This window comes from Ambystoma mexicanum, chromosome 11 (genome assembly GCF_040938575.1).
Source record: "Ambystoma mexicanum isolate Mex_15411 chromosome 11, UKY_AmexF1_1, whole genome shotgun sequence".
NCBI classification, from domain to species: Eukaryota; Metazoa; Chordata; class Amphibia; order Caudata; family Ambystomatidae; genus Ambystoma; species Ambystoma mexicanum.
The window spans coordinates 143,253,291-143,278,860 of NC_090934.1; positions in this window are offsets into that span (position 1 = coordinate 143,253,291).

Below are 25,570 nucleotides of genomic sequence, written 5' to 3' on the forward strand. Positions count from 1 at the left end.
AGACTTTAGGTAATGATGGCACCAGGCACGTGCTTGGACTTTAGAGAAGCCATGTAATCCAGGAATCGTCTTACTACTTTGGGAATATAAAAAAAAAAAGTCGAATTATTAAACAAAAATGACAGACTAAGCAAATAGTACAAATGACAATTAGCGGTTGTCCCGTTGTGATTACCTAAGTAAGTGAAGGAAACTTGCTCCCTCAAAGAACCCTTAGCTAGCGCTAGAATACTTCATTGAGTGAAGGGCATTGCTCGTGCTGGAAAATGAGGACCCATATATAACTAGGATAGAAAGATAAAGATATGAAAGGTACATCTAATATGCAAAGGGTGATACTGAGCAAGGGCGTCGGGGAAAAGTCTGCAAATACTCATAGTGTGTTTCTCTCTGTAGAGGAATGTAAGGAGTCCAAGACAGAATCACAGAAAAGAGACGCTCTCTACACTGAAACCTCATTCCTTTGGGGATTGTCCAGATTTAGCGGTAACCGTTGCGAGTTCCAACCAATCTCTGACAAGAGATATTTTGCTGTGTTCCCTGGCAAACAAAAACTCCTAGTTAAGGTGTGACAATACCATGCAATGTCATAACTGAGTGAACCATATTTCTGCCACAACTAGGAAAGGAGAGAATTGCTTTAACAATTTAACATTTGTCAGTTACGACGAGGGAGGACAAAATACCAGTTTTGGTTGGGAATAGGAAATTGCATTCACTTGCTGTAACTTAGTGTGCAACAAGCATACCATCGTTTTGTGAGCAGAGATAATTGACCATCTTGAGTTTGAACATATGTGGAGCACTCAAATTTCCCAGGGGAAAGGGACCCATGCAGTTAGTGTTTTACAATAGCACTGCACAACTGAACTGTGTGTGGTACATTTAGGCATCAATAACACTTAAATCTGCATGCAAGATAGTACATCATCATGTATTGCCGATGGTGAAGGAATAGGATCAGACCACTGGCTAAGCTACAGAAAGGGGAGCGGCGCAGATTACTGATGAGCTGGGAGAATCAACACAGTGTCGAGGGCAGTGATAGGACAGTACCAGAAATGTAGTGGAACTGTGGTTCTGGCGGGAAGTGAAATTTCACCTGATGAATTCGCAGTCCAGTGATGGAACGCGTGGTGTGGCAGGAGTTTTTCGCGCCAGGACTTTATTCCTCAGTAATTCCATGTTTTGTATTAACCAGTGGTAGAAGTGTATCGAAAAAAAAAATGTAATAGAACTGTGGTCTGTGGTCTGGGCAGGGGAGAGGGTACGTGGAAGCCTACTGCAACATGTGACAAGATGTGGCGGACGGGGCATTGCAATAATCTAAGTGACTACTAACTTAGGTGGTAATTCATAGAATTTAGCGCACAAGTGGCGCACGCGGCTGGCGCACAGTGTGCACGTGCGATAGTCTGCGACAGCCGCATGCGCTAAAATCCATTTAGGCGCATAGCGTATTCATGGATTTTAGCCACCAAAAGGAGCCGCGGTGCAGAGTGGTGCAGCGACCCTGCAACAGTGCCAGTAACGCCCCCAAGAATGCCCTTCACGCAAGGAAAAGCCATCAAAATCCACAATCCAGCGCAAAGGGCTGCGCTAACCCTGGACCAGTATACAGGGCCGCCACACAGCACACGGCAAGCGGGGAACGTGTATTACTGGAATTCGTGGGAAGTTTCACCCGCGATTTCAGCAGGGTACGTGCATTTCTGGGGTGCAGGGAAGTTTAACTCGCGATTTCAGCAGGGTACGTGTATTTCTGGGGTGCGGGGAAGTTTAACACGCGATTTCAGCAGGGTACGTGTATTACTGGGGTGCGCAGGAAGTTTCACACGCGATTTCAGCAGGGTATGTGTATTTCTGGAGTGCGGGGAAGTTCCACACGCAATTTCAGCAGGGTACGTGTATTACTGGGGTGCGGGGAAGTTTAACACGCGATTTCAGCACGGTACGTGTATTTCTGGGGTGCGCGGGAAGTTCCACACACGATTTCAGCAGGGTGTGTGTATTTCTGGGGTGCGGGGAAGTTTAACACGCGATTTCAGCAGGGTACGTGTATTACTGGAGTGCGCAGGAAGTTCCACACGCAATTTCAGCAGTGTATGTGTATTTCTAGGGTGTGGGGAAGTTCCACACGCAATTTCAGCAGGGTACGTGTATTTCTGGGGTACTGGGAAGTTTAACACGCAATTTCAGCGGGGTACGTGTATTTCTGGGGTGTGCAGGAAGTTCCACATGCAATTTCAGCAGGGTACGTGTATTTCTGGGGTGCGGGGAAGTTTAACACGCAATTTCAGCAGGGTACGTGTATTACTGGGTGCGCAGGAAGTTCCACATGCGATTTTAGCAGGGTATGTGTATTTCTGGGGTGCGGGGAAGTTCCACACGCGATTTCAGCAGGGTACGTGTATTACTGGGGTGCGGGGAAGTTTAACACACGATTTTAGCAGGGTACGTGTATTTCTGGGGTGCGCAGGAATTTCCACACGCGATTTCAGCACGGTACATGTATTTCTCGGGTGCGGGGAAGTTTAACACGCAATTTCAGCAGGATACATGTATTACTGCGGTGCGCAGGAAGTTCCACACGCGATTTCAGCAGAGTACGTGCATTACTGGGGTGCGCGGGAAGTTCCACATGCGAAAGGCCCTGTGCGAGTGAGGTATGTGTATTTCAGGGGTGTAGGGGATTCCTACACGTGAATTGGCAGTGTGGGTCCTCCCAGGTGGTCCCTCTACACTGTCCATGGCCCCTGCAGGCAGACCACACAACAGGGAACTACCCTGCACCCATGGTCTTGTCCCGCAGGCAGCCCATCCACGATGGGCATACCCCCCAGCCAAGCCACCTGTCACCTTGCACTAGTGATCACCAAAGCATTACCCCCTTGCACCCCCACCCCCAGCTGTGCAAGGCACCTGCCTGCAGGCCCCCACTCATGTCCCCCAGCACTCCCACCCCCCCAGCAGTCAGGGGCAACTGCCTGCAGGCCCCCACTCATGTCCCTCATCACCCCCACCCCCCAGCAGTCAGGGGCACCTGCCAGCAGGCCCCCACTCATGTCCCACTCATGTCCCCTTGCACCCCCACCCCCCAGCAGTGCAGGGCACCTGCCAGCAGGCCCCCACTCATGTCCCCTTGCACCCCCACCACCCAAGCAGTGCATGGCACCTGCCAGCAGGCCCCCACTCATGTCTCCTTGCACCCCCACCCCCCAAGCAGTGCAGGGCACCTGCCAGCAGGCCCCCACTCATGTCCCACTCATGTCCCCTTGCACCCCTTCCCCCCAGCAGTGCGGGGCTCCTGCCAGCAGGCCCCCACTCATGTCCCCTTGCACCACCATCCCCCAGCAGTCAGGGGCACCTGCCAGCAGGCCCCCACTCATGTCCCACTCATGTCCCCTTGCACCCCCACCCCCCAGCAGTGCGGGGCACCTGCCAGCAGGCCCCGACACATGTCCCCCAGCCAACACATCATCACAATCTAGATCCCTGGCCCTTATGGGCAGCCTCCACATGCCAAAGACCCACCCAAGTATTGCATCCACCCACATAGAAATGCCAATTACATAATACAACCCCAATGGCAAGTATGTAAATGAATACATGTCCGTCACACACACACAATGGGTGGAAGTGAATGTCAAAACCCATATCATGACATGCATGAAAACAATGAGATAATACCACACATTGAAGTATGAAGAAAAGAATGTATTAAAAGCAACATGAATGGAATTAAAATCAAACAAACAACAATGTGAATAAAAAAAGAAAAGATGCATGTCTGTAAAATAATGAAAAACAAGAAATCACAATCTCAAGGAAAGGTGTCCAAAGTCACAGTCCAAAGTCAGGTGCCAAAGGCAAATCCAAGGGAAAAACAAAAGTGAAAACCATTGCTCCATGGGGTAATCCATGGGGTAATCCGAAAAAAAAAAAGATGAATCCAATAGGGAACTATATACAGATGAACAATCCAGGGTCCATGATCCCAGCTGAAGAAATGAAACCTACCAAAAACTACCTAATAAAAAAACTATATACAGAAACGTGGTGCATTGTCCAAGCGCAACCAAAATAAAGAAAAAACCAAAGGAAACCTAACACTATCTAACTATTTACAAGGGCAGCGGGCAAGTCCAACTGCTCACATGTTGATGTCCCGGGCCAGGGCATCATCGAACTCCTGCTTGATGTCCCGGAGGCGGTCCTCTTCCATGGCCCCGAGGGTTCGCAGGGACGATGACATCTGGATCTCCAGGTCCCTGCGAATGGCCTCGAGGCACTCGGCCCGCCTCAGGGCCCTACGCATGGAGTTCTCCGCCCTGACCATCATGAGCCGTGCCTCTTCCGCCCGCTGCCACTCCGCATCTATCGCATGGCCCAACCGCTGCCACATGGAAGACTCTTCCCATCCAGGGTCCTCCTGCCATCCGGCCGATGCCTGCCCCTCCGATGGTGAAGGCCCCGAGCCATCATGGCTCCCACCATGTTGCTGCTGCTGCTGTGCCGCTGCCTGTGCCCTGGCTCCTGCTGCCTGCACATCCTCCTCCAGCTGGGGTGCAGTTGTTGAGGTGGCCATCCCTGCTTGACGTCCGACTCCTGACTGTCCACCAGCCTGGCCGCAGGGTCAGAGGCAGCTCCACAGGGCACCCAGGTGATACATGGGTGGGAAGATGGCATGGAGGACGACTGGGGCATAGGGGGTTCAGTTGAGGAGGGGGTCAGACAAGGTCCAGCAAACGGAGGAATCCGGCCCTGGTGAGCTGTCCCAGTGGGTCACCGCGGTCAACGAGCCATGCGAGAAGACGTGCAGTCTCCTCATGAAAAGACTGCAGGTCAGCTCGCATGACCCGTTGACGCAACACCACCCCACCCAGGACAGGCTCAACCCGGTGCCGGATAGCCACATCCGCAGGGAGAGGAAGGCCAGTTGGTGTAAACCAATCCCTTCCCTGAGAACGGGTCTGGACGTAGGCATCCCTGCTGGTGCGAGATGATGCAGTGACAGGATCAGGGACAGGATTGCACACAGGCACCCCCTCGGCGGCCTGTGCTGCCTCCTGTCCCTGGTCCTGCACTACACCACTAGCACCAGTGGAATCCCCACCTCCAGACCCCGTCTCTGTCCCTTGCACAGCCTCCTCCTCAACCAAACCCCCCACCAACCTGGATGACTCCATGCCATCTTCCTCCGTTGGGCCCTGTGGGGTCTCAGCTGCCCCTTCTGCTGCCGAGGAGTCCAACTCCGACCTCCGCCTCTTGGACCTCCCCTCTACAGCTGCGACCTGGGACGCGGCACCGGACTCCTCACTCCCCGACGAAATGACAACCTGGGAGGGGAGCCGGGCCTTGCGTCTCTGGCTGGTGGTGCGATCCCTGCCGCTGTGCTCCACAGCACCTTCTCTGCCCTCTTCATCAGTTGACGCTGCAGACAGGGAGAAACAAAACGCAGGCATCAGGGCACTGTACAATGGACTCATACACACATGACAGTTGTACATGAGTGGCATTGTCAAACTTCAGACATGGCATCACAATCCCCAACACACATGTCATTTCGACTCACACACATGAGCTATTCCACAGCCATATCGCAACAGCCAGCACCATCCATACACATACAACAGCATGAGCAGCCAAAGGTGAGCCAGACATCACATGAAACACAGGGAGTGCTCTACACATGCACACACGCCACCACACTTACATGCATGTGTACACTTCCGCCAACTGTCACAGTGTTCAGATCGGCATCGTTGTCACATCTGCCAATCAGTCTTCCACATATCAGTGTCACATGCATCCATGTTGCATCACTGTTGCTCCCTTGTCAAATACACACACATGCACATGTACATGGTGCAGATACATGCAGCTGGAACCAACATCCATGTGTGACACCACAACCATGCCAACTGACATACACAGTAATCCAAACATGTGTGCTCACACATCTGTATTTGGCTTGCATGCTTACCCACACATACACCATCCATGTGTCTCACACATGAAAGGACTTGCATGTGTCAGCCTCACAGCCCTGTACATACACATCCATACATGGCCCTAGATAACCACATGTACAACCTGCACACTACTGGCACACCACCGCACGCACAGCTTCCAATCAGTATGCATGTACATTTACCGCTCAACTCCAGATGGGTCTGCTTCTCAAGGACCTGGACGTGGAGCGCTGGGCATATGCGTTCCAGGACCCTCATCTGATGTTCCGACAGGTGGCCCCACCACCCCTTAGCATCCGATGCCTTCAAGAGGCGCCGGGCCTTGTTGAGGGTCCTGGACCTGAAGTCCTCCCAGCGCTTCTTGACATGTTGGAAGTCGCGGACTGCCACCCCCTCCACGTTGATGGCAGTCACAATGTCCGTCCAGATCTGGGTCCGTCCTTCCTTGTTGGCGCATCTTGTTCCGAAGAGGGCATCATACTGCCCCAGGACTTGCTCCACCAGGACACCAACTTCGGTGGCAGTGAAGCTGGTACCCCTCTGACTCTCTGGCTGGGGGTTGCCAGTGGTGCCAGATGGTGTAGTGCCCGACATGGCAACCCCAGAGGCAGGTGTGGGTGGGCAACTGGTTCCTGGGGCTGGGCTGTGGATCAATGGTATCCCATTCGGGAGTCTTCAGTTCAAGCAGGGGTGGTCACAGCAACTGCACCCATGGCTGATGTGCAGGCAGCAAATAGCAGGGCACGAGGGCAGCAGGCAGTCAGGCAGCAGCAGATGGCAGGTGGGAGCATGCTCGGGGCTCTGGGGGCAGTGATTCGGCCTCTTGGGCAGGAGCATGGTCTTCCGTGTGTTTTCACGCAGCCACTTGATACGGAGTGATTTGGCACATGAAAAATGTGCATGTCATCGTGTAATTCGAGGAAAGGCCCCTAGCGCGTAAGCGCGTCAGCACTCGCATGCGCTTTCATTGGACCAAAGGCCCTTAAAGCATAAGCGCCTCTGTGACGTGACGCGCGCGGGCCCGTGCGCGTGTTTCCCTCGTGACGTTAGCATAGTGGTTCAGCACGCATGAAAAAACTGCACGTCCGCGTGTGAATGTGTGTAATCTGAGGAAAGGGCCTATGCGCGTAAGTGAAGTGACGCGCGCGGGCGTTTCCCTCAGCACGGGTCAAAGGTGAGCGGGGGCAGCAGTTCGCTGAACGTGCCTTTCGTGGAGACCAACGTGTGTTGCTGCTTCCTGTTGTTTCGCGCGCCATCACAACTTCACAGCTATCAAGGACGTATCTCTTCTTTTGCCGGGGGAATTGGCTACGCGTGTTTTTCTGCATCGCGCTAGTCAGACGGTGAGTCGCACACGCTATTTTTCCCACTGCGGGTGCCCCTGTGTATCGCACCCATTTTCGAGGTCATAGTAGCCTACGTGTCCCACACGTACGCGTTATTCGTGTTACTGGGTGCAACCGCGTACTGCGGGAGGTTGATTCCACGCACGTAGGCTGCAGGGTTGCGTGCATGGTTTTACTGCAGTTTTGGGGTGCCTGAGCATTGCGTGACCCGTCACTACATCACTGGGGTTACATACAGCCTTGCAGTTGCAGGGGGGCTGTTAACATCTTGCTTCCCACCCCCTTTACACCAATTGCCCAGGTCAATTGTGGTGTACACCTCCCATTGGCACTTCTCCATCTGTGCCGGCACTACTACATCTGTGCCATGGTTGGGAGGCCACCAATGGTGGGGGGCGCGTCAGCTGGGCATTCTCCTCGTGGCGGGCTTGGTCGGGGACGTGGCCGTGGTGACCAGGGAGTAGGGGGACTCCAGGGTGTCCAGGGCATCCACAGAGGAGAGGCAGGGGTGCGCCACTTGAGAACAATGTTGTGCCATGTGTCAGTGCAGTCATGCCACCACCCCCTGTGGTTCCGGGAGATGCAGCTTCTGCATCTGGCACTGGCGCCCGTGTGACCCGGCAGTCCGTTCCATCGACTGCCACGAGCCCAAGGGTAGTGGTAGCTGCAGGTGCAGCTGTGGACACCGCCACCCAGGCTCAGGGTCTGCCAGCGCAGGCTGTGTTGGCACTTGAGGAGCCCTTGGAATATTTCCAACAGGCCAGGAGGGAAACCGTAGGGGCACGCAGGGCTGCTCTGACCAAGACACGGGTCCCTGGGGCAGTTATGTCACCTGCTGCCCCGAACAGCCGGGTGTTGGCAAGTGCAGAGGCAGATGCACCCAACAGCACCCCAGTTGTGAGTCTGCCAACCAGGACCGTTGCGGTCAATGACCCTGCCACAGCGGATGTTGCTGCGCAGGGTCCATTAGAGGGCACCCAGCTGCCACTGACACAAGTCAGGCCTTTGGTCGTCCCTCCACCTGCCACTCCCTTGGCTCAATCCACCGAACCCACTGGCCATACTGGTCAGGGCGGCATTAGCCAGCCAGGGTCTGTGCCACAGTCCAAGAGGAGCAAGGTTGCACCTGCAGCACAGGCTGGGACCCCACACACAGCCACGACCTCCTGCACGTCGAGGAAGAAGCCTTTCTGCAAGCAGGAACTGGACTTCCTCGTGGACTACGTGCGGGGCCACAGCCGTGAAATGGTAGTGGGTGCTAATAGTCAGACTACAGCTGCCTACCGTGACACCCACTGGAAGCAAGTTGCGGAACATGTCAGTTCATTCGGCCATGAGGTGCGCACGGCGCAAGAGTGCAAAAAGCGTTGGAATGACCTCAAACGCACCGCTAAGGCTAAGCGTGCCTCAAATTACAACTTGACTCTGGTGACTGGCTGTGGGCCTGCACCAGAGGAGGAAGAGCTCACTCCGCATGAGTCACTCGTTGCGGAGTTCATACCATCTGAATCGGTCGAAGGAGTGGGAGAGATGCTGGACTTTGATGCCCAGTCCAGTGAGTGTTGATGCGTGTTTGTTGAGGACGTGTGTGTTTTACTTGTGGGATGTGTTGTGCATGATTGCCACTACATGTGACGTGTACATGGTTCTGATGTGCAAGTGCTTCCATGATGCATGTCTGCTGTGATGGATGGTGGACAAGTGGAGCAGACGGGGAGTGTCTGCATCACCACCATTGTACCCTACTCACCCTACTCACATGCTGGTTACCCCTCCGGTCCATGTTCCAGCTCACTGGCCCTTCTGCATGTAGCGTGGGGTGACCTTCCTCTCAGCCCAGGCACAATGTCATAGCATGACTGACGTGCATGTGTCCTCTGCCTGCATGTGGGTACTTCATGTAGGCATGCTCCCTTGCCCTCCTCCGCCACTCTGCACCCCAGTTCCACCTTTGCACTGGTCTGCTTCAATCTTGCCATTGGGTACTTTCCTGTTCATGCGTCCTGTGTACATGCTAACTTCCAGCGGACAATCTGCCAGACATATGCTGTGTGGTACAGCCTTAGTACTTGATTCAGGGTATCTCACTTATACTGTGCAGAGGTCAGATGCCCCACAGGGACATGAGTGCCCATTCATGCTCTGCTCCATGTGCATTGCACGCATGCCCCTATGTGTCCTTGACTGGATGATCACTGTAATAAAAGTCCTGGGTGACATACGTTGCATGGCATCTCATCAGCCTTCCCATGTCAACTGTGGCTCAGTACTGCGTTGCACACATGTTTAGGGTCTGACAATCTGTGTGGGTCACATGCCTCAGCCTGTTTAATGTCCGACTGTTGTAGTGTCTTCTTCACACGTGGGTGGCCTCCAGAGGTTTCATCATGTGTCCTGCTTACTGTCCCATCATCATTTACAGTGTTATCACTTGAATCACATTAAGCTGTTGATGCCAGTCAACACTGCCTGTCAATACACAGGTCTATGGTCAGCCTTTTGATACCATGCTAGGCATCCCTGCTTTTGCACTTGGGTGGAGGGGTGCTTTGCTTGTAGATATGCTACCCATTGAATGCACATTGCACGTGATGCCTGAAGTTGACCTTGCACTGCCTTCACATTTCCTGACACACACCATGAAGTCCTTGTACATGTAGGTAGTGAGTGACATACACATTTGCTGCACTGCATAGACCCACTTCTATGCAAACTGCCACCTTTCAACAGGTCTAATCATAGAAGCAATTCAAAGTTGACCCAGCATGCATGCCAGGTTCTATTTTGTGTGTCACATGTCTGCCTGATGTGTTTGTTGTCACTGTGTGTGTGTGTTGTGTGCTTCTGACATGTGTAGTGACCTTTTTTTTCTATATTTTTCAGATGATGACGCAATGGAGCCGGAGGATGGTGTTGTCATGCCAGACACAGGGTTGTTACCACTACATCAACCCGGCACACGTGGGGGTCATGGGGTGGTAGGCCACGAAAACCCCCAAGTGCTACAGTCCATCTTGTCTCTGGCTGCCTATGAGTCCAGCCCTGATGATGACTCTGACGCCCATGTCGAGTTGGATGAGCATCAAGTCCATGTGTCAGGGGTGAGTGATTCTGATGTGGACACTCCTCTGTCTGCGACACCTGCACTGAGGGGTCAGACAGTCTTGGTACCTCCGCCCGTGGTGGATCGGGACGCAGGGTCACCCTCCACACCAGTCACTGATGTGCCTGGGACATCACGTCGACGGGGGCATGTAGTCGTGCAGCCGCGGGCGGTGCCAACACAGCGAGGACACCCGGTCCTTGGGTCCCGCAGGGGTCAAGCCCAGCAACGCTGTTGCCGTGCGCAACCGCAGTATACTGAGTGGGAGAAAGACATGACTGCCAATTCTGAACGGCAGGGGGCAGCAATGGAGAACATTGCTGAGAGCATGGAGCATGTGCCCCGATCTGTGCTCCCCCCTGCTAGGCAGTTGCTTCTCCAACAGCAGGCGGCACGGTCCACGGCCCGCTCGCTCAGGCTGGGCATGGCGGCCTCAGACAGGGGTCTCTGCGTAAAGCAATTGCTGCTCACGCAGAGGCGCACATGGAGGCCCTGAGGGAGGAGTAGGCTTCCCTCAAATCCACTCTGGGTGTCCTTCTGATGTCCCAGAGGCAGCGGGCAGAGGAGAGGTTTGCACAGCTTGAGCGTACCATGTCGGCTGAGCTACTGGCTTTCCGGGAGGTGCAGTGGTTGTCCAGCCAGGCCTTGCAGGAGGAACTCCGTGTTACACGTGCTACCTTGCAAGAGGAAGCACGTGTATCACGTGAGGTTCTTCATGCAGACCTACATCACATCGCCACACAGAACCAGGCTCACCCGTCCGGCAGACTTGCTGCCGTCGAAGGTCAAGCTGCGGCTAGGCGTGGCCAGGCTACTGTGCCACGTCCTCCTTTCCAGGATGAGCCAGACTCGGACGACAATCTATCTCCCACATAGGTCGGGCTGTGCAGGCGTTGAGCCCATGTAGGTTTTTTTTTTGGCTCAGCATCATCGCATGTGAGTGTTTAGCAGCACCCTGTAGCTCCCCCCTCCTGGGTGCCTCCCCCCACCCGGGTCGTATGTGGCCATTTTAGATTTTTCTTTTAGTTTAGTTAGTTAAGTTTCTGTTTGATAGTTAGTTTAATTAGGTAATGTAGGTTTTTCATAGTTAGTGTAATTAGTTAATATAGTTTAAAATTGCTTGTCTATTGTGCTTTCATGTGACAGTGCGGTGCTTTGTGGCTTTTGAAAACATCCACTGTCTGTTCCAGCTGGGCCCTTCAGGCTTGTCTTGTGTATGTGTTTGCTGCTTGGGGTCCTTGACTCACATATGCCACTCCTGGTTCCCTTATCCATGGGCTCGCAAGGAGGGTTCGGTGTAACAGCCTATTACACAAGGGCTTTGGACTGTCATATCTGTGGCATGTCTGGTGCTGTGTAACTTGTGTTAATACCCCTAATGGGGATGTTTGCGGTGTTATTGACCACTGTTCTGCTTTTGCTAGATGGGGTGTTTCATGATTAATGTGTACATTCATTGCTATGCATTGTGTAGTATGTTTCTTATCTTTACTGTACACGTGCTTGTTGCAATTCATGCCGTAGATAGTGTGTTCCACACTTTGGATGTGAAAGACGGACTGATGGTGTGATTTCTGATGTACGTCTCTGACATGGTCCAGTAATGAGATTCCTGAAGAGACACACACAGATGACTCTAAAGCATTAATCATGTGTTTCATGCCCTTTCTGCAGGGGGATGAGCCTCCAGACCACCTTTGCCAGCAGACATGGCCCATTAGACATCTGGATTCTGGACATGTTTGGTGGTGCCCACATGCACATGTGTGCGCAAGCAGAGGCACAGGGATTGCAGACATGCATCCTCGAACTGCTGACGTGTTTCAAGGGACTCCAGGCAAGGTGAGCAGCACAGGGGGGCCACAACACAGCAAAGCTTCCACCAGGCCAGTTGCACATGCATGGTTAGTAGCAGCACTGACGGTGAGCTTGGACGAATATTGGTGTTGAAGAGCACAATACAGCTCAGATGGGTTGGTGGACTGATGGCTAGTTGATTGTAAGGTTGTCTGGGGCACCTGCAGGGGCAGTGGCACATACCCTCCGGTCCACCATGGGCCATTGAGGCACTTGTATCACCCATGTAGCCTTCTGAGACATGGAAAGGAGCAGCTCACAGGGACATACAGCAAGGGACAGACTCGGGTGCAGTGCATTTCATTTCCATGTACATTTTGAAACATGCACTGCCTACTTTGTTTCGGTCATGGTGGAACACGACTTTTTCTGAAGTCATACCTTGCTATATGCATCTGTCTGCTTACCCAGGGAACATTGCATGTTGTGTGAATCGTGACACATTGGTGTTCCATTTGCCTCACACCCAATGGCACCTGACTTACTGCATTGACTGTGTATGAACCATCAAAGGGGTAATGTTACGTATGGGTACGAAGCATCCACACCAGATTGTCTGTTTGTAGAGTAGTTTGTTGCTATGGGGCATATTTGGTGGTGTGTTTGTGTGTTATGGGCACGCACAGATTATTAACTGTGGCTCTCTTTGCAGCATTGAAGTGCTCCTGTAACCAGACCTGAGAGTGCACAGGCAGGAGGCCAGCACTTAAAACCAGAGCTAAGTGTCTTGTTGTTTTTCTTTCAAACTGCTCTGCATAGGCTTGCTGGGGCTGTACTAATGCATGGATGAATGTGTAATTCAATTTGGTATGTTTTTTTTTCCCTAATCACCCCAAGTCCTATCCAATTCTAAACCCTGTACCCTCTACCCGATGTTCCTGCTTCCCGTACCTATCCAACCAACGTTCCCTAACCCTCTTTCCCGCTGGGGTTGCGGATGCCTGTGTAAGCCCCAAGCTTGCAGGCGCAAAAACCCTAGAGGGGGTGGTTGGTTCGTGCCACTCCTGCGCCTGGACTCCGGAAGGCCCTGACAATGATGTACAAGTTTGTTATGATTGTGTATGTGTTAATGCAAGTACTACATTTTAGTGCATTCCCTACTTTCACGTGTCATTCCTACTCCCCTCTCCTGCCCCTCATTCCAGTTATCCAGTATGCCAACGCCTGTCCCGACTGCATATCCCTGAGTCTCCTTCCCCACCAGGGTCTCAGAGGCCTGTGTGAATTTGACCTTGCAGGCACCCAGGCCACGGTGGGGGTGGTTGGTTCGTGCCACTCCTGCACCTGTACACGGGAGCTGTGACAGTACACATCCGTTCGTGGTGCATCGTTCTATGTTATGTACCACACATGGTTCACATCCTGCTGTGACATTGTTTTACTGTGCTAGCTTGGTTGTTACATCTTTGTTGTAGTACTTGGCCTTTGTGAGGTACTGATACTTCAAGTCATCTACTGGAGGCTGTTCTGGTTCGTTCTTCTGCCTTGGATTTTGTGTTTTTGCAAATGAAGGTGGACTTTGAGGGTGCAGGCAACTTTTTACACACAAGGTGGGAGATAGTGACGAAGGGGAAGGGTGATCCTGTGGCCAGGTGAAATTGAGGGTTGAAGGCTCCATGACCCAGGTGCAGTTGTTCAGTGGGTCATGGTCATTTGTGAGGGACGGGGGGTGTTTTGTTGTTGATAGTTGCCTTGCCCTGCAGTGTGATGGGAACCCTGACATTGTAATTGTGGTATCCTATGTACATGATGTGTTCTGCTGATCAATGCCTGTTCATGTGTTGTGTTAACCTTTCAGGTGTGAGGGGATAGTTGTGGTTTGACATGCTGGGGTGTACACATGGTGAATGTTCACATGTGATGTGTAGAGGACACTGATGGTCACTTGATTGCACATGCATATGTTGAGGGCATGTCCTTACTGACCCACACACTCGCACTATGATGCACTACATGTATAACCACCCTTCGATATCCACATGTACACTCTGTTTGCCTTCTGGTACCCACTGTGTCCCTGCAGCACATGTTCTGTGACCAATTATGGATCCTGTACATGCCTAATTTGCTTTTTGATGTGGTTTGTCGCTTAGATGTGATGCTCAGGGTGTGCATCACACACAATGGCTGTTCACTGTGCTGTGTGCTGAGCAGTGTGTTGCAGGAGTTGGACACAGCACACATAAACTGCAGTGTTGATTTTGCAATGCACAATGTGCATGTAGACAGGCATTCATTGTTATGTTACGGCTATAACTTTTGTAATGCATTTGGGAATGACTTATTTTGGGTGGGAGGTTGTTGGTCAGTCATTTCATCTGATTCCATGTCAGGCATCATTGTCTGATGCCAATTTACATTTTTCATATGGCAATGTGTACCTTATTGGTACTGTGTTGGTGTATGGCTATTGCTTGCCATGTCATGTTGTGGTTTGGGAGGGTTTGAGTGACATAACAGTGATGGTCATGGCCTGTTTTGCAGGTGTGTGTGATTCACACCTTGCATGTCAGGGTCAGCCGCTTCTCGAAGCAACGAGCTGGGGGTAGACCTCTCTCCGCGGCAGGGGCCTCCCTCTGGAACAGCCTTCCTGCGTCCCTGAAACTTGAGGAGAACCATCTCCGGTTCCGGGGGCACCTCAAAACCTTCCTCTTTGCTTCTGCTTTCTCTCTCCCTCTCCCATGCTAATTTCTTCACTGAAACTGCACTGAATCTGCAACTGGGCCCGGCCGAGCCACTCTCCACTTGCACTGCCTCCCTGGCAACCCCTGCACTGCGGGACTGTCTCTGTATCCCTACAGTCCCCCCCTTCCCAGCACTTGTCTGCACTTACCTTTGCACTTGCCACCAGCAGGCCTATTTATTTATTTTTTATTCTACTTACCCTGTACTGCACTCCCCCCGTCCCCTTCCCCTTGCACTTTTCCCTTCCCCCTACCCCTGCGCTTGTGCGATCTAAATGACACCTGGCCTAGTAGGATCCTTGTCTGTCTTCCCTTGTTCCCCCCTCCCTGCCTCGTCGCGCCTTGAAACACTTGTGTATAGGTGCGTTACAAATGCCATATCATATCATATCATATATCATATGTGTGCCTTTTGGTCACACAGGATAGCTTGTGTTTAAGTAGCCAGGGATGCACACAATGTGGCACTTCCATGGCAACAATCTCAGGGTGGTAAGGTTGTGACAGTTGACTGTCTCTTTGTCATCATCGATTGTCACCTGGTATGTGCAAGGCCTGTGTGCACTCCGCAGGGGTGGGAGTTTAGGTGAAAAATGTGGCCACAAGCTGGGTCCGTCCTTCCTCGCCATGTGCCCTATCCCCTACCATGGGCAGCGCCTGTGGTTGGGGATGTGGGGGCACCGCCATGTCCACCGGTACGCCCTGCCGTGTTGCAATATTGTGCAGGACACATGCTGCCACAATGATCCTGCACACTACTGGGGGTGCATAGAGTAGCTGCCCGCCAGAGCGGTCAAGGGAGCGGAAGCGTGACTTGAGCACTCCGAATGTGCGCTCCACTATGGCCCTGGTTGCAATATGGGCCGCGTTGTATCTTACCTGGGGTGGTTTGGTGGGGTTCCGGATTGGCGTCATCATGTGGTTGCTCAGAGGGTAGGCACTGTCCCCTGGGGAGGTGAAAATGGTTGTGATTATTGGGGTTTGTGTATTTGTGTGTGTGTGTGTGACATGCATGCATGTGCAAGGGCATTTGTACTCACCTAGGAGCCATGTGTCGCCATGCTGCCCAGCTTCCAGGGTTCGGCTCTGGGTGGATATTCTGTATATGAAACTGTCATGGGTGGAGCCAGGGTAGTTTGCATAGACAGAGGTGATGATTCCCTTTGCATCGCATACCACCTGTACATTGATGTAATGCCAGTGCTTGTGGTTTCGGTAGATGTGCTCAGTGACCCTAGGTGGACGTAGGGCCACATGGGTGCAATCTATGGCACCGAGCACTTTGGGGAAGTGTGCCACCCTGTAAAAATCCAGGACAACAGCCTGCCTTTCTGCGGGTGTTCTGGGCATGTATATGTGCCTGCGGACTGAGCGGTGCGCTGTCATGATTGCCAAGACCTGGTGTAGGCAGCGTGACTGCGTGGCCTGTGAGACCCCCCCCCACTATGGCAGTAGTCCGCTGAAATGACCCAGTGGCCAAAAAATGCAGGACATTGAGCACCTTCTCCAAGGGGCTCAATGCTTGGGAGCAAAGGGTGGGGGATGTAAGGTCATCTTCCCACTCCCTGACCAGGTCTAGGATGATATGGGGTGGAAACCTATACCTGCCGTAGACCTGGTCGTCAGGCATCCCAAAAAGGCTTGCCCGTGGTGAGAAAATGCGGGCCCTGGCTATTCTCCTCCTCCTGCGGTGTCCCACGATCAGTGCTGCGACAAATGGGGCATTCATCCTAGCTGTATATACGTGTTTGTTGTTTGCGCGCACTTTTATACTGTGTGCAGGGACGCTTCCGCCTGCCTTCGTGTGGCGGACGCGTTGACGCCAGTGCGCGTCTTTTGCCGTGCGCATGTTTCCCGTATTCGAATCCATGAATACGGGTTGTTCGCGTGCGTGTGGGCGTTCCGTGTAGTTCCTTGCAGTACTTCCCCAGTTACGCCTTCTTTTTCATGCGTTGTTCCCCATTCCTCGTGTTACACCCACTGTTCTGCCCACTTTTGTTCTGTGCGCCACGCTATGTATGCTTTTGCTGTGCGCGTAGCGCACGCCGTTTGATGACGTGTGTGCCCGTGTGCGACATGCATGGATTTGGGGCACGACCAGCGGGAAACAAGCGCAGCGCCTTCCTTGAATCGCACACATGCGCGTGTGCTTGATTTCTCACGCTTGAGCCACCTTGCGCCTGCTTGCGCTGGGATTTTCGGCGCACGTTTGTTCCATTAATCGGCCCCTAAGGCTCCTATTACAACTTTACACTTGCACAGGGACATGAATGGACACATCCTCTATATAGAATGGTGAATTTGGTCGTAAAAAATAGAGAAATGGTAAACAGAAAAAAATAAACGTAGTGGAACAACGCTCCCGACCATTCCTGCTCACTTCGTTCACTGGCAGAAACTTGGTTTGAGATGGATATATATACAATGTTGATCCAAATGAAAACAGCAAGTTGATGCCTCAATTAGGCTAAGCAAGTCATTTATTTTGATTATTTGCAAGCTTTTGTGGAATTTCTCCACTTCCTAAGGCATGGATTGAATGAAGCCTTTGAAAAACATTACAGCCTTACAACTTAAATAGTCACTCCTGGAAATACTCTCTTATCTGTGCCTGTCTGTGTACCTCATTTGCAGTTTTACTCAGAAAGGCATGTATTAGATTTTGAACTCCCCCACACATTGCAATTTTCAAGGTCTCAATGGTACGCTGTGTTATGTGGTGCAGGGGTCAGTGGAACTGAAGAGCAGGAAAAGGAAAAACAGCCCACCCTGTTAGAGTGCTCTCAGGAAGGAAGGAGGGGATGGGTGTCAGTCATTGTATGGGCAATACATTTTAAACTCGGTATGTCATGCCAGACCCTTTGCAAGATCATTGGTGAATCAGTTAGGCCTGTGACTCATGGAGCCCAGTGTGGCAACGTTGTGTCAAAAACCATATTGGGATTGTATTACATTACACTCATGAGGAAAGGGTCTGGTTTGACTCACGACTTGGGCCCTGACACGACTCTGGGAAGCTTTTCAGCAGGAGTATTTTGAGGGCAGATGGCGCTGGTTTGGAGGGAGTCCAGCAATGATTCACTTCCTTAAAGAGGTGGATGGGGCTGGTGCAGTGTCAGTTGAATGCCTCTGAACAGTCCTGGAACAAAAATATGGAAAGTGTCAGGTTTGAATTGAGTGATCCCTTTATCTCGATGGGTGGAAAAAGTGAGAATCTGTACGTTGTAATAGTGACTTTTTGCATGGCTTGACACTCTGGTGATGGAGGGTCATGCATTTATGCAGAGGTTGACTTGTTTCTCCTACGCAGTAGACCCCTTGGGAAACTTCATCAGAATCATTGTGATGACATAATCAGTCCTACAAGCCATGTTCCACACAGTGTCACTATGCAAATTATTAATCTTTTGGTATTTTTGGGTGGCACAAGACCAGACCCACCATCTCTGCACAGAAATGTCAAGAATTCAAATGTAGGCATTGACCATTACATCCTGCCTTCCCCATGCAATTATTTGCCAGAAAACACAAACCTCTTCCTAATTGAGTAATGCTGGTGGTCTTAACACAACATAAAGGTGTCAAAAGACTATTGCACAAGCTAATGATCCAGAGCACAGAGAGGGCCTTTAATGAGGGCAGCGGTCCTTTACCACCCTGCAAGTGGGAGGTGGTCAATCAGGAAGAGCGCAGCATGGGCTGAATTCTCTGGTATAAGTTTGCGCTCTGAGCAGCCTGTGTGCTATAAGCATCTGTGTAGTTCCTAAGCAGGTGCTAAGGGTGTGTATAACTTTATAAAAAGCAAAACGTACCTTGAGGTGCAGCGCTGTGTTCCATTTTCCGAGTCTGCTTTCTATAATGATGACTGTGATGTCATAAACAAGGACACCGACTCCAAAAATGAAGCTGCGCCGCACTGAAAGGTACACTTTCTTTTTTTTGTTAAGTTTAACACCCTCTTAGCAACCACACATGAACTACACGGGTGCTAAGGGGTGAAGGGGGATCAGGGAAGGGAAGGAGAAGCTGGGGAGCGAACGGGGCACTGGCCAGCAGCACTCAGGCTGCTCGGAATGCAGGCTTATACCAGATAATGCAACCCACGCTCGGAACTTCTAGATTGGCCAGCATCCGCTTCCATGGAGCTAATGTGCAAAGAAAATTGACCACACAGAGTGTGAAGCTCGTTTTCTCTCCCACAACAACAGAAATGTACACCAAAGATGGCCTCCATAGTACTGGGGGTTGGGAGCTCCTAGGGAGCGCATCTTTTATTTCCATGCCAGTGGGAGCTGAATGGATGAAGATGGTGGCAACAGCAGCAATTGAGGGCGAACGTAAGTGCAGAATGAGCCAAGAGTGGGCGACAGGCTACAGCCGGAGCATGAGTGGGCGAGGCCAGGAGCATTCATACAAGCTACTTAGAATGTGGGCATGTACTATCATGTAATGCCCGTGATCATCCAACCATACTGATTGGCTGGGAGATAACTGCTGCGTGTCAAATACATACAATATATCATAGTAAAGCTAAGGTATATAAATGCACATTCATATTTCATTAAGCGGAAAGGCTTGCGTAGAGTCAGAAACCAGGCATCTCGCAGGGAAAAGAAAGGCTTCTTTGTCATCTGGAATAATTTTCTCGAGAAAGTAAAAATAAAACATAGCAACAATGAACCTTTAATTAAAAGTCACACGTAGCAAAGCGAGATTTGTAAGCTGAACCCAACAAGCTGGGGAGCCTGATGTAAAATATTTGTAATATTTAGGAAACCCAGAGTTTCACATCAACGTAAACAGCATTGCCTGAAGGCATAATTTCCAGCAACACAATAAAATGTGCAGTGAATTTATGGCGCCCATCCATTAACTCTACCAAGGTAACATCACCCATATCTGTCGTCCATCATTATAATAGAGGGTTAATGCACTGAATTTACATAAAAAAGTCATATTGTCTGCATGAATTATTTACACTCTCAGCTGTTTTTACAGCTTGGTTTCAAGCTGGATTCAGGGAGGGATTCTGCCAGTAAATTACTCTGTTGAGACTCAGCTCTATAACTACAGGCAGAGCTGGCAACGCAAAGAGGAAAATGAGAAAGCGCATATTAGTCCTCGGAATAGAAGCCTTGGCTGGCTTGAGTCTCTGTGACCCACACATACAGAGCAGGCAGGTCTGAAGGAGGCGGTAGGCATTAAGAAGCCAGATAATGCCCATTACTCCATCCATATATCTACTTGATGTCAGAGCCATGGCCCTTCAGACTAGGGGCCTCATTACGAATTTGGCGGTGCAGTCAAAAGTGACAGTAATTCCGTTACCGCCACTTTTTTTGACTAACGAAATTACATCCAAGTTTATTGCACTGCTGAATTTGGGATTTGACCTTGAACTGGAGGGTTTACCTGAAACCTGATGCTAGAGGAAAATTTGCCACTTCATGGCCAATAACTAGTGAATTTACTGCATGGTTTTTACCACTTGTGGTAAATCTGCCCAAAATACCCTTGGAGTCCTATAGACTCTAAAAATGGGGATTTGCAGCATCGTACCACTACTCAGAATCCCCTGCTAATGCCACGAGCTGAGTTTCAGTAACAGTAAGCGAGTTTGACAGCAAATGTACCACCAAATTACCACCCAACCCGCATTGACGCCCTATGTTCCAATATGTTTATAGAACTGATCAACATACTGTAAACTCTATGCCAATCTGCATCAATATGTCTGTCTATAGTGCCATCATTCATCTGACATTTGTCTCTTCCCTTTTATGTCAATTTCTCCATCTGTCCCTCCAGGGATGTCATTTCACCAAAATGCCTGGGGTAGTGGAAGTGACATCGCACGACCCTTGACCTCTGATGACATCACAGGAAGTGATGTCATTTGGCCCCTGAACGTAATTAACTCTCGACTGTGTAAGCTTACTAGAGAGCCGATACGATATCTGAGGAAGTTTGTTGATATCCCGAGTTTGATCATTGATGACTACGTATGGAAAAGTCTGATGTTGGCTAACAAACTATCTCTGTTCATTGTATTTGTGGATTATTTTAAATGAATATTTGCACAGTTGGGCGATATTCAGTCCCTTACCTCTCCTTTACTGAGTCTAAAAGGTTGAATGGTTGATATACCAAGAACTTTGTTAGAGGGACTTTAATGTAAAACCGCTGTATTTTAATGACTATAGAAGACCAGAGAACATTTTCTTTTTCTCTTTGTAGTGATGTGAATAAGTGGATTTTTGTTTCTATATAAAAGTTGGGAATATGTGTACATACAATGTGGGGGATATTTTTGTATTGTATATTGTACTGTTAAATGTGAAAACATGTTTACAGATCTGTTTTAACCGTGAAAGGTTTAATATAAAGCAAAGCACAATACATAAACAAATTTAAAATATATACACACACACACACACATGCATATGATCAGGTATTGCAATGTGGGGGTTGTTAGGCTTGATTCATTTTTCTTACTGAACCCCAAGTGAAGCAAAAAAGAATTTGAATTACTATCAACAATGCATACTTGAACTCAACCTCACCCACAGCAATTGTAGAGTCTGAGGGTGTCAAATAGCGCACACCTCACTACAGAAATAGAAGGTTCATCTATAAGTATAAAACAATATCCATTTTACTCTTGGTCCCATTGATGGGTCCTTGAAAGCTTGGTTTGGTGGTGGGAGATATCTTGAAGGGACCACTACTGCAATGCCCAGTGTTTTGCATACTGATGGTGGTTTACAATGTGTTCGCTTGGGTGTAGGGGAGGACACCCTCAAAGCTGTTGATTGACGGCCCTTGGGCAGTGCGGGGGATGGAAATGTCCAGTAATGCCGCATTTTATCCTGGAATATGGCAGGGTATATTAAGAACGTGCAGATGTCCAGCTGACAACAATTCATCAGAGAGCACCAGCTGATTGTATTCCAGGAGATATGGGCCGTGGACCTATTGGAGTTTCAGGGCTACCAGTCATTTCAGATCCTTGCATAGAAGGGACCCAGGGGCCACGCAATTGGTGTTTTATCTGAATGAGTTCATTCTTCTCTGAACTGGCAGGTAGTATTGAGAGAAACCAGCTTATTATATCTTCAACACCTGCTTGTGTATACACCGATAGTCTCCATTTTCTGTTACTCAATGTGTATAACATATCAAACTCCCTGACTACTGTTAATAAGATCCGTGAATTGGTAACCACTTGGGAAGGATGCGACCATCTAAACACCTGAATAGTGGATGCAGGCGATTTGAATCTACAAATCGAACCCCTGGTCGACCTGGAAGGGAAGTGGGATGACCAAGATGCAGTGTGGAACATTCCATCCCAGTTGGCTGTCCAGCCTAAGAGAGCCCATAACTTGGCAGTTGAAAAAGCTTGCACGTTGTATGTGCTTGGGTTAATGGTATGTGATGGGCGTTTCTGTAAAGATCAAACAGCTGCCCATACATTTATCAGTCCTAATGGTTCGTCCTGGATTGATTACACCTTAGTGTCCATTGGGGCTTGGAGATTCATAGCTAAGTTTGAGGTCCTCAACAGAAAGGAGAGTGACAGTCATCTGTTACTAACCTCCCTATCGCTTCCCTACAACTTTCCCGTTTCTCATGGGTCTCTATTACCAACTCAAGTCAAGGTTGTTACAGGGCATGCTAGGAAAGGGGTGAAGTGGGTGACCCTCTTGAAGCAGGACATCAACCTAGATCTCTACAAAGCTACTCGCCCATATATTGAGAACACCTGTAGTCCCAGTTCCAATGACCAAAGGGTCTTCTCAGATTTTCGGAAGGTTATCCTAGGTATTTTTCCTTTTGTAACTCAGCCAAGATCAGTAGTAAAAACACATACCCTAAAGAAGGAGGGTTGCTATGATTTTGAATGCATCCATGACAAGCAGCTTTTGGTAGATTGTTTGTCGTCTGCTCCACCCATTGATACATATGTGTAGTGAGTAGTGAGTGGTCGCATGCATCAAAAAGACGAATGAGATGTTCTTAAGAACACAATGGGCTGCACGTGCAGAAGCCCAGAATAACAGTGATTCTATCACCTTTTGGAAGTTGGCCTCTGGTACTAAGGTCAATAGGGACACAGATAGTCAGTGCAATATTATCTCTGATGCTTGGCAGTACCATTCTTCACATCTATATGGGGGTGGCAAGGACAACTGCATAATTAGCAATTCGGAAGAGAACTGCATTAGTGGGCTAATGATTACCTTGGATGAGGTCACTAGGGCTATCAAATCAATGAAGGGCCTGTAAAGCAGCAGGTCCTGATAGGATCCCTGCGGACATTTTCAAAGATGCAAAGATGACCAATTCATTTGGGAACCAGTTTTACCAAAATGCTTTACTGCTTGTATACATGTGCCTCTTCTTGTATCCGATTTTTGGGGACATGCTGAAATAATCCCAAATCATAAAAAGGAAGGGAAGTATCAACCAGCAAATGGCTGTCCAATCTCCTTGTTGGATAGCTCGGGGAAGCTATTTGCTAAGGTCATTCTGTTGCGTAATCAATCTTGGGTGGAAAGTAACAACATCATTAGTCTCCTCCAAGTGGGGTTTCAATTTGCTATGGGTACCACTGACCAAAGGTTTTGCCTCAATCTGCTGGATCAGAAGTACACCGCCTTGCATGCAATTTCTCGTCATTTCAAAACAGCATTTGATTTAGTAACGCGCAATCTTTTTGGGCAAGTGTTAGAAAGGAGAGCAATATGTCACTTGATATCTTGTGTCCAATGGCTTTACCGTAACAATAAAGCAGCTGTAAGGCATGGTTTAGCTTATGAAACTACCCCAGTTTGATGTTACAAAGATCGTTAGGCAGTGTCGTATGTTGCTCCCCCCTGCTTTTCAGCATTTATATTAATAAGTTGATAGTAGCCATTTTAGAACATTGTTTGGATCCCCCCCAAATAAAGGAGATCCACTTACCCCAGTCTATTTTTTTTGCGGATGATGCAGTAATGTTGGCTTCATCTGCACTGGGTCTTAATGTTTTTTGATGAGTCCTCACAAAGACCCTACCTAAAGTCTCCTCCCAGGTGGCCAGGGGAAGGTAGCTGCTAACTGATCCCGAACCTGGGGGTGGTAATAGCTGGGAGGACCAACTGGGAGGAGCAGGTCACATGCTAATGGGATGACTCAGTTGTGAGAGTCGCAGTGTTTTTCTTCCTCAGAGGAGGAATAGTCAGTAATACCAGAATATGTAATGGCTTGCTGTCAGATAGAGCTGGTTTTTCCCCAAATCTATTTCTCTTGAGGAAAGTAAAAACTGCTCTTGCCAATCTTGTATTAGGAGTATGAATCGCCCTCTCAAAGTTAAGTCCAAGTGTAATGGAGAAAGCGTTCATGTTCGACAAGGGAATGGGAATGATGAATCTTTAAATCTTAACCTATTGGACTCTGGAAGTCCTAATGTTCTAAGAAAACAAAACCATTCAGTAAAATCTTGTGATACTCCTTTTAGCAAGATAATTAAGGATAAAGACACATCTGGAAATAATTATGCTATTGAAAGGAGCAAGTTGAACACTGAAAGTCCCATAATTCCAAAAATACTGGGACGAAGAAGAGAGATGCTGAGACCCTAGACTGTGAGTTACAGGTAAATAGGGTTAATGAACCACACCTGAGGGAGACTGGGGTCCCCCTCTGGTTCAGGCGATAGAGAAGAAGAGTAGCAGTGCGAGGTGGAGTGGTTGCAGTGACTCCATATTGCAGTTGCACCTGAAGGAGAATAGAGTAGCCGGGACCACCATTGTTTGCGGTATGGATCACAGTTCTCAGAGAGTCTCCTCCTTCAGAGACCTGATTTGCAGAGGTCGCGCAGGGCCAAGAGATATTTGCAAAAGCTTTCCCCCTGAAGATCATGACTGCAGAGGTAGTGCAGTGGATAGCGTTGTTTGTAAAAGCTTTCCCCCAGAAGATTGTGCTTGGAGAGATAGCACAGCGGGATGTGTGAAATCAAGAAGTCTTCCCCCAATGAAGCACGCTCTGGTGGAAGGCGAGCAACCAAGAGCCTTTTTAGCAAAGAACGCTCCTGTTTTGAACAATGCAGACCAAGGATAACCGAGCGAAGCAGTTTTAAACATAGCCCGGAGAAGAAGAAGCAGGCATCCTGAAGGCAGCGAGGAGAGCAGACAAGTACAGCAAACACATTGAATTCACTAGCGCTATGTAACCACCCAATAACCCGAACAGGGTATTTTGAATATCCAACTAATGAAAATAGAGCAAAGCGACAGAAACATAAGTCCTATGTATGTCAAACTGATATGAAGCAGACATATTATTATTGTGCTGACCAAGTGGGCACACAGTGGAGAAAGTGCCAATATAAGAACTTGGCAAGCAGGCCAGTAGAATATCCTTATGGTTTTAAAGGTCAGAACAATTGCCAACACCATGAGGGGGCAACATTGCTGGAAACATAAATAAACAACCATTGCCCAAACCCAAAAAATACAATAATACACCTTGTTAAAAAAGAATCAACATTGCCAAAAACAAGAGGGGTCAATTAAGAAGCAAGCTGTTCATAAACCCTATTATCATAGGAATGAAGAAGCC